Raw genomic sequence first — 11,298 nt, 5'->3', positions numbered from 1 at the left:
CAAGTAATTTTGTAAAATTAATGGTTACTTTTATCAAGATAGGATAGTTATATATACTCGTTTATTTTCATCGCATCATTCATAATTTATTCATAATGATGTTATATCTTCTCATAACGTCGGCTGTAATATCCGTAAAATAATAAAAACAAATATAATATTCTTAAATAATAAGTCAATAAAAGCATAATAACTAATAGTACGAATAGAGAAATAGAATTAAATGTAATGCTATCAGAGTTGATTATTATGATCCCATTTTACACGCTTAAAATAACAACCCGCCGTGTAATCAACGACCAGTTTCTCCCTAATAAAAGATTAAAACAGCAAGCACCGTTATTACCACAAAGTATCTGTTCGATCTACTTCTTCGTTTCATCCACTCAGCCACAGAAATAAAACTTCCGGCTGATAAAAAAACAACATCCTCATCTATGTATCGAAATCACGGCGGCTGCGTTCAGGGTTCGCCGTAAATTGCATAAACTGGGAAGCATTGTCTTACGGGTGAAATTCATTTATGGCGTACTCGCGAGCGTAATCGAGTTTGTCTGGGTAGTGAGGCGGGCCGCTTTCGACAAAGTGGCTTTTCCTCACTGATCCAGGAAGCAGCGAAAGCCGGAAATACCTACGTTAGGTGAGACGCGCGAGACTTCAAAGAAGGGTAGTCGGCTGAGGGTGGCAAGAACATCTACTCGACGAAATTCTACCGCCCTCCGCGGCTCTCACTCGTGTTTTATCGCATTATTTATTGCTACGAACTACAGACTCTTCCTGCGACAGCCCTTCCTCTGCCCGTGTCACCACCACAATCTTCGACGCACACGCTCGCAGGTTATTGATGGATTCCTCCCTTATGAAATATCTCGGCGGTCGGTACGAATTTATTGCGGAGCAGTTCGAGCCGCTCTATGTCGTATTGTTCATGATAAACCCGCACTGATATCTTCCACAGACGTTCCAACGTCCCCCTAAAAAGCCCCCGATGAGCCGTTATACGATTCTTTTTCTGCCTGTGTCGTCCGCGCGACATCGCTCGTGAACGCTTCGAGTATTCGCATTAGCCGGAAAGAAGACGACCGCTTGTTTCCATGGTCTGGCAGATAAAAACGGCGATCTTCCTCGATGGCAATGTCGCTTCGCTCGAGACTTTGCGCGTGAGTCGTGTTATGATGTGGAATAAGTGGTCGGTTGGATGGTTGGTTTGCGTGCAGACGTTTTTGGTGTACGCTGGATGTTTAATCCTTTCGCTACTCTGCAATGATTCTATTTTATGGGATGGTTTTTATAGAAAGAAAGAGGAGCGAATCGTGTAGCAATGTTGCACTTGCGACGTCAGCTAGTACATGCAGCTGTATCGGATTATATCATAAACAATATGAGATATTGGAAGACATTATTGTTCGTTGACAAGAGATCAATTTATTTATTAAATTTATCCTGTGTACGGTTATACAGTTAATTAGATGCGCGGTTACACATTATGCGATTGTCTTTTGGCGAATGTAACTATAGCGGAAACATCGTCGTTTCAGGTTTGAATGTAATTCGTTATCATAGTCTGTTTTCATTCGTTTGAAGAACGAAATTGTTCGGAGAATCAACATATTTATTGCGTGTCGACGGTAACGCATTTTCGCGACTAAACGTATCTGAATATTTGCGCGCGAGGTATCGACCGTTTGAAAGAAGATCTCGCGGTATCGAGGTTTCTCACGGAACGGGGGGAAATTTCGTTTGATGTCGGATGGCTTCGGAAGTTCGCTACGCAGAAACGACATAATTACACGCAGCGCGGTTAAAAAATGCAACGCGACCGAGGGTTAAGGCTGAGGCCAAGGGAGTATTTGTCAAAGAAAATTTTCATAATCGCATCGCTTGCTGTCGGCGCGTTTTTCCGTGGCTTTGGGCGTCGTTAAACAAATTTGCACGCCCTCGTCAGCCGCTCGTCCGCCCGTGAACAACGACTCCAAAGGATCTTCCCTTTCCAGTCGTTTCCTTATTTATCCACCTTTTATCTTCTTTCTTACCTTCTTATTTTTCTGTGTGTGTGTATGTTTTTTTTTTATGTTTTCATAACGAAGAAACGTCTTTACGTGGTTTCTTCGCGTACGCAATACAAAATTCTACCTCGATCGCTCGCGTTTCCCGTGAAACGATGGAATTTGGGGCAGGTTGCGGTTCGACGACGCACGCGAGCCTACGAAATTAAGGGAGGCCTCGCTTTCTTTCCCCGCAAGGCGTGCCAACGTTCGCCTCGGACACGATACGCTGCACCCAACGAAAAAGCTGCTCGCACGCAAGAAACACTTGTCATTACATCGACGCGACTCGTTCGACCGTTCGACGTCGAATCGTTTATTTTAATCTGCTGCCATTAGCGGTAAAAAGAAATCGCGGGGACGAGTGTATGTTCCCTCGTATGTGTTTCTTACAGAAACGTCATGTTGCTTGGCACTTTAAAACACGCTCGTTTTTCGACCCTTTTCTCTTTTTCTTACGTAACTTGTGTGCACGTGTAAGGAAGTTTGTGCACGAATGTATCGAACGGTGTTTCTAAATTTTGTGTGGTAAATTGAAGTAGAAAGTGTAAAAATTATGGGCTACGTATTACAAAGAATACATGGTCCATTCCCGATATCTCTATGACTTGAATCAAGAGACAGGAGACATGTTAGTGAAACTTCTGAAAACAGAGATAAAGATGGATGGCATACGTCAGATACATAATTTTTAATGCATGATCTTACGTATTTATTTAGCGTTATTATATTTTATTTATTTTACTGTACATATACTACTCTACGTATTTTACTGTATATATTCTTACGAAGAAAGATTAGAAGAAATATACAAACTGCTATAATTCCTCTCCACGTTAATATAATTTTCCTTTTATTTAACAAATGCATAAAAGGAATTGTTAGAATGTAGAATTATAGCGTGGAAAAGTAAACCTACAAATTCATTGAAAAATATATATGGCTATATATGCCAATGTATTTTTCGTGGTCACTGTGTATACATATGCGTGTACATTTATTGAACAACTCTATCATTTGAATGTCGAATATATATTAAAAATACGTATTATAAAATGTAAATAAATATTACATATAAGATAATAAATGGCGAAAACGTAATAAAAAATTCTACAGGTAAGAAGCTTCGATTTTGTTTCCCAAAATGTTTCGTCCTGTTCTTAAGGACAGGGATTACCCAGCTCCTGTCGGAAAGTCCTTCAAGCGAGATCAATCTCCTTTTAGCTGGGTCTCTCCGTCCGCCGGGTTGCCGTTCAATTACGTAGTCATTAACTCGCGATTGTCTCTTCGGACGTAACCTCGTTACGCCGCCTCAAATCCCGGGCGCGGCAATATTCCGCGTGCAGATCTCAACACAGATAGGCTTTTAGCGTATTAGCAGGCACAATGTGACAATGGAACATAGTCTGTGCGTTACGAGAATAGCAAATGCCGCCACTCTATCCGTTTCCCATACAATAGCCTGGCTCGTCCCGACTACGAGCGCCGCGAGCCTTGCGAATATTCAGGCGGAACACGTATTTCATAAACGATAGCTCGCTACGTCGCGTCGTCGTCGCGACGATCCAAGTCGATGCTTCCTCCTTTTTGCTTCCTTTACGATTTGGTGGGAAAGTCAAACGTGTGCAATGTACTTAGCGATCAAATAGTTGAAATCACTTTCTCAGTTGTATCTATAATTGAATTTTCTTCTAATTTTATCTAGATTATAATTATCATAAATTTGCCATTTTATTTATGATGTGAATAGCGTGACGGTTTTCTTTACTTTGATAAATTTTTCATTAAAGAGTTTCTAAGTTAATAGAATTCAAAGTCGACTGATCTGTTTGAATTAGGATTGCTAAGGATCACTAAGGTGTGAGATTTGTATAATGATATATAATAAAATATATAACGCAAGGGAAATAATTTTATCCATATACTTTAACAAAGAAACGATAAAAAATATATCGTTTTAAAAATCTGTTAAATCATTACGAAGAATCGTGAATCGTGTCGAATGTCTGAGTTTTATGAAATAATTCCAAATTTTTGGCCACTTGCTTTCTCTTCCTTCTCGCCTCGTGTCTCTATTTTTGCTATGTAATTTGTCGTTTCATGCTGTGAATCGCAAAGTAAATGGCAGTCAAAGTGAAATTCATTAATAAACTAATTTTTCATCCGACTAGAAACGCAATATAAGGCGGTCAGTGCTTTCAACTCGCCTTTGACTCGCCCGAGCCATTACGACTCCACGCAGAAACTATACTGAACGCACGAAAATTCTCCTGAATTTTCGCTACTCTCTAAATTGAGCGGAAGAAAACGGTAGAACGAATTTCATGCGAAATACCACGGTAGATGGTTTCGAATGGAATTTGGATTGGCAACGTCGCGCTGAGATGCGTTTATAATGTTGTATGAACGCGAACGACGCTACGCGGTATTCCCTGTTGAATAAACGTCTATATACTCTCAGTTCTTCCTTGTAATTCTCAGGAATTCCTCGATAACAGCTTTTCGATAGAAACGTGTATCTATGGTTTTCATGAAGTTGTCTGTTCCATTGGAACGGCTCTAGAAGTGGTTTAAAATATGATTGAGCTGACCGATTTAACCGTGTTAGGAGAAGCAATATTTCACGAGTCGCTGGATTTCAAGAGACTCTCGATGATACACATCTTTAGATCGACCTGCGTGCAGTCGAGGTTATTGAGCGTAGTAAATCGGTTTAGTCACTTTTCAACGAGTATAAATCTCGCAGGTAGCTCAAGGTAACATTAGTTGAATTTTTCCACGGATGAACATATCGATTCTACTTGTTTCAAATACTTCTTACATTGTACAAAAATTACTTAATATGCACATGCAATTAGCCTTCAATACGTCATGTACAATTTACTTAATACTTGTTGTTGGAATACAACGATATTTCACGCATAGGCACAAAACCATTACACAGACACCCACACAGGCATTTGAACAGGACACTTACACAGGTCATGCTCATTACTGTATAGAGAGTGGGGTTCAAAGTATTTAAGGGATCATGGGTCACTACCTCAGTCTAGTCTGAGAGTAATTGGCCAACAATCAACAATCTCCATACGTTGTTAATTATATCACTCGCTCATATACATTTGGTTCTGTAATTCTATTTAATAAACATCGCTGAATATTATTTTAACATAAACATTGTGTCTTCCACAGATTATTAATCTTAACTTTAAGATTAAATTCTAACACTTGTGTTTTAACATTGTAACCTAGAAAGGGAATTTTAAGCTTTTGCTTGTACGAAGCTTCTCTTTTTTTAATACACCGTGTATAATTTATTTAACGTTTGTGTTTTGACATTGTAATTGTAAAAAGGAATTTCAAGCGTCTGCTTAATATTTTTTCCTTCGTTATTTCTTATCCGTCTAGATTTCCATTTAATTTTGCACAGTTTAAACGGCATCGAACTGGATCGTAGGAAACTTTCCTTTATTCTTGTTTTACGTGCCGAACCTTTGTATCTATTGTTCCTACTATACTCAAATTACATTATTTACATATACCAATAGAATTACATTGCCACAACTCTCACGCACTTTTTCACTACGCGGTCCTCAATGGGTTAACCAAACACGCGACAAACGATCCTCAAACCTACTCTTCGCACCCTCCCTTAAAAGCACCACGAACGTCGACCTTCCTGTTTCCCATTCTAATCCACGAAAAACCGGCCGCCATCAAGCGTCAAGCGAAACCCGCAGTCGCGTCGAAACGAGTTTGTCTAGCGTCCCCTGTTTGCAGGGGGTTGTCCGCCAATCAGTCAGATTATGCCGAATCCGTAGAACACGATACGTACGTTATCAGCCGGTACATAGCGCACGGTCGATGGATATGAGCCGGTCGTGTAGCATGTAGAATGCGATTTAGTCGGAGCGAGAGGGCGAAACCATCGAGGCTGCCGGGATCTCGGTGGATGGACGCGTTAGAATGCCGGTTGGTGGACGGTCGCTGGCGGTACACGCGTCGTAAAGTGACGATCAGATCAGGATGCAGGAAATTGGCCGGATTCGCGAGCAATGGGCCATGCTGATACTGCGGGGCCGTTGGTGCGCGCGCGCACTCTCTTTGCCGCGGATATCGGTTCCAAGTATTGCTCGATATGACCGATACAACACGAACACATGCCATCCTTGCCTATGTGATTCTTTCTCTCTCTCTCTCTCTCTCTCTCTCTCTCTCTCTCTTTCTCGTTCTGTTTCTCTATGGCTGTCGTACGAATTCAATGTTGTTGTCTGCGATCCCGTCGTAGTGAAATGGTTGGTCGCATTCGCAGGTTTCCTATGCGGAGAATCTTGCCTGTCTTGCCAACTACGTCCTTTAGACCCTAACACAGAACCTGAGATAGAGGAACGGCGCTTTGCGGTTGTAGAGCGACAAGAAATCGTATTTCGATTGTGATATTGAAAGAAAATACGGGGATTCGGTGTTGTCGAAGGTCTGTCGAAGTTGAAGACGAAGAATTAGATAGATTTCAAACGGGAGATTGTTATTTATAGCAGTTAGCTAATTCTCTGTTTGATGGTGAACTCTTTCGATTGCAGTTCTTGTTCAAAAATCAATACATCTTAAAGAACATATATTTAGTTAGAATAAAATGCAGCGGAGTAGCGAATATTGAACATATCGTTAGAGTATATTGCTGTTGTAATATTAGTAGCATAGTACATTGTCCGACAATTTTACTTGGATTACATTTTCCACCTCTTTTTCAATCCCCTGCATCACATCGACCGTGTCTTACTATAAGCAATTGTCACTGTATTGGTAGAAGCCCACTAGAAAAATGTAGGAAGAATGCCGAAAAACGTGGAAACTTCAGGTAAAGAAAATCGCAAGGAGAGGTCGGGATTTAACGAAGTTCTTCATCCGGGCGCAATATCGCGCCATTAACCGTAGATAAGCCAGCGGCTAGAGCTCCGGCCAATATTGAATGGTCTGTATAGGTAGTTTGCCCGAAGGGGGTCGGAGGTTGCCGGTACGCGGGGGTGATTGTGCATTAGTGGCACTATTGTGCCCGGGCCTCCCCTCAAATCCATATTACTCGTGTAGTAGTCAGTCAGTGTCCGTGTTGCCTCTCCGCGCGTCCGTTCGTTCGGAACTACGTATTCGAGTTGTGTATAGAGATCCGCCCCGATTCCCGGCGTGCTCTATATGCAAACCGCCACGTAATGAGTCCGTCAACCCCGTAACGTCGTTTGCCGCTATCCTTGCACTTAGGCGGCGGTGGTACAGCCATTTTCCACCGAATCCACCGGCCTGCCTCCGTCTCGAATGCAAATCCGTCGCAACTCCTACCACCGTCGTTGCTGCCCGATCGGGCCTCATGCAAATTCACTCGTGGCTCCGATTATCGCTAACGTTCGAGCTTTCCACGTGGAGAGCTTTGTGCTTTCTATGTCCGGTATTTATAGATTTCATGGACTCATTCTGCACTTCGAATAAAAGGAAATACGTAAATGTCCCGTAGCGTGTGAGATGGTGCAGATTTCTGTGAATTACAGAAAAATATTTCTAACCTACGTAGGGTTATTTTTTATTTCAAATGGGAATTATATTTCAACGTACTTTTCCAGTTTTCAATTCTTCGAATCTCTCTTAACGTTTTGTACTTTTTATTATATTAAAAATGTTCTGGATAATCAACTTCGCTACAGTTATTGTCGTTTCCGAAGAATCAGATATTGGTTATACACCCTGATACAACTATACTAATTTTTCACTCAGTGTATGTTTGCAATAAACGTCTTCTAACTTCTACGTACATTTTCAGATTGACTTCAAATCTTACTATTCTAATATAATATATTCGCATCAAAAATCCGTAGTGAGCGTTAGAGTATTTTCGTGAACCACTGTAGCTCGAAAGAGAGAAAGAGAGAGAGAGAGTGAGAGAGTAGGCGCGAATGAGCGTAGGAGTATCGCGCCTTGCGGAGATCTCGATTAATGTCGGTTATTAGCGAGCTGTCATCCAGTCGTCGTAAGGATCGCGCGTCGCGGTCCGCTTTAACAATGCCTCGTCAACGCGCGAAACGAGATGACACGGCCGGGCGCGTGTGATAATTATTCTCGCAGCTCTCTGTGCTCGCTTCTATCGAGGGATTGTTTGCGTGCACTCGTACAAATACCACTATTCGCACATGTACACACAGCCGGTATTGGCGGTATTATAGTAGCGAGCTGGTTAGCCAGCATCAGTCGACGTCGCCGACGTAATGTTTGGCATAGCTTGTCGCAATATGTTACACACCATCCACCAACCGACCCGTTCCACCATCGAATCGGGTTACTACGAGTATCTTCCCGGTGTACGGCAGCCATGGCCTCTGATGCATGCAATCAGTGTGACCAACGACTTGACCGTACGTCGCCAACCAACTGGATGCCACGTAATTACGAAACGCGAAATAATTCAGGAGGGCCGAGTGGCTGACGAGAAACGCTACCCCGTGGAAACCAGTTACAAGTGTACGAGGGTTGGAATATTTTTTTCGTGGAAATGTTTCTTTCCACTCGGACAGCAAAGCTCCTTCATGGAATACGTAATTAAGATGCCTCGTGTTTCTGTGGAATTTGGTTTGCCTTTAAATCTCTGACAATTTCTGATTATCACGATGCATCTCTACGAGACGGATATCTTGTACAGACGATGTCACCGAAGGTTGTACGCAAAGTGGAATCTTTTGTGAAGAATAATTCTCGTAGAATCTGCGTATTATGTTTCAAAAATTACATGGACGTTGCTCGAGACAATCAAAGAATTGCTAGTGTGCGTTAATCAAGAAAGCGGAAGAACATGTTAAGAACGTGTTAAGGCATCGTTAAAAAGGAAGATAGACACAAGGAGTGGATATAAGGACGAGTGCGATGCGAAAAACAATCCCCTAATTATTTTCTATGACGTAGAATCTAAACGTCATTTACGTCATCTTCTTGCGATGAATCGAGTTATCAAGATAAACTACTTGTTCCTTAAGTATGAATCGTGCACTCGTGTAATGAGATTAATAAATGAAATTAAAAGGTGGAATCGATCGGTTTTGGCTTCTGCGAAGCTCGGTTAAATCAAAGAATCAACAGCAAATATCTCCGCAACACGTGTCAAACGTTTCCTCGTGAAAACGTGCTGCGTACGATTCGCGACAATGCTACAGCCGTTCGTACCAAAATGCGAGAGTACGTCCGCATACATTACGACCGCGTGTCCATGCGGCATCAGTCGGTGCCGGTGGCCTAATGTTTAGCATAGCTTGTCGCAATATGTTACACGGGATCCAGCCGTTTCCAGCATCGAATCGGTTTAGCTCGGTATCTCCGCGGTGTTTCGTGTCTCCTCTGAACCGATACGACGCGTTCCGCCACCGCTCGCCCCCTTGTTTAGAGGCGATGGCCCGCTGTCAGCGTATGCTAATCACGGTAATAGGGCGACGCGTAACCGTGGCCAAGCTGATATTTCGAAACAACATCGATTCGAACACCGCGTCCGTGGCTAATCGCGTCGCACTCCGACATCTCCCGCGTCCGCTAAGGGCCACCGGGATTCGGCCCTCTGTTGTCCATTACGCCCTGTCACAATTATGCGCGCTGTTTCGCCGGTAACAATGAGAAAGCGTGTAAAGCCGGGCGGCCGAGTGGAACCACCGTGCCGTTATTAGAAAGTGACACGGCCAGAGAAATACCTGTGGCGGATGTCGACGAATCAGCCTCACACGACCTCGTGGTGATCGACCGTGATTTCGTTCAGTCTCGGTTGATCTCGCGGTTAACTAACCGTGAACTGAGATCGACAATGGGAAGGAGTATAGCGATGAAGGGTAGAATGGTAGATTGATTATACGGATGATGAGTTATTTTATATTTTATGTGCTCCTGTCGAGAGTGATTATTATAATTATGATTATTAACGTGTTGATCGCCAAGGGAGTTATTGGTGACAAGCGATTGCTTTGTCATTCGCGACACGGGAGTCAAGGGTGACCATACAACGATACTTTATTTAATGAAAAATGATATTTATTCTTTTATATTATTATTTATTAATAATTATATTTAATTAAATGCTCCGTGAAGAGCTTGAATAATTTTGTTCTTTTGATAAGATATATAGAGAAAGACATGCGCTATCGTTGTAGACAGACGTACAAATAACGATAGTTAGTATTATAGTAGTCAAAGAGGTACTAAATAGAATTATATTAAAAATGCTACAACTTAAAAATATCTCACGCGAAATAAATAATAATAATTATTCTTCTTTTTTCTTTCTCAATACTTGATTCTTATTAATATTCTTATTGATAACATAAACATCTCGACAATCGGGCTTCTCCAATTACGCGGCGCAGCTTGAACGAGATTTACGAATGAGAATTAAAAGCAAGAAGGGGGCGGATTATACATAAGCAGGTCGACGAAATAAGGCGATCGTTGGGAACAGTGATCGTAATACTCGTAATTGACTGGCGTCGGATTCGAACCCGTAGGAGCGAAACTCGCAAGGGTGGCTGCCAATTCGAGCACTTTTAAAAGTGGTGTCCCTAATCTCTCGGCGTTGTTGGTGGAAATTCGAGGGGCGGGGGATGCATTAGCGCGACGTTTCGGTGCTATATAGGTCCCTGGGTGGTGGTTGCTCCGCCAAAGCGGATATTATAAATTCCAAGTCAAATGTAGCGTATTGTAATTTCGCCGGGGTATCACTTAATGCAATCTGTACAGTTTCGTCCGTGGAAAAATTGGACCGCCCGTTTCCGCGATGAATTCGAACCACTGCTCGCCGTTCCACTCTCTACAGCTCTCTTTTTCCTTTGCGAAGCACGGGGAATTGTTTCACGTTGAATCGTGATAAAGCGTGGACGATAAGATCGAAGCCAAGCCGATTCCCGTTAAAAATCTATAAGCCGCGCGATAAGATGCGAGCCAAGAGAATTTCCACCGCGATAGTCGGTGTTTCAATTTATTTTACGACGCACACAACACAGAGGAGGACACGGGAAACGGGATTCGCGAGAATCGCTCGCGATTCCTCCTCTTCTTGTCGTGCAAGTACAAACGGGAAAGAACGATGTGCAGCCACGTGAAATTAAAAGACCCACGCCCCTCTATCCGGGAGCACGACAAAAGAAGATGCTCCAGTTGCCTCGGTAGCGAGAATACAGGATTACGTCTTCTTCTCGTCATCGTTCGTCTGAGAAAAAAAAAAAAAAAAATAAATACCCTG

The sequence above is a fragment of the Bombus fervidus genome, chromosome 7, assembly GCF_041682495.2.
Source record: "Bombus fervidus isolate BK054 chromosome 7, iyBomFerv1, whole genome shotgun sequence".
NCBI lineage: Eukaryota > Metazoa > Arthropoda > Insecta > Hymenoptera > Apidae > Bombus > Bombus fervidus.
The sequence above is the reverse complement of the archived record's forward strand: the minus strand, read 5'-3'. Positions refer to the sequence as shown.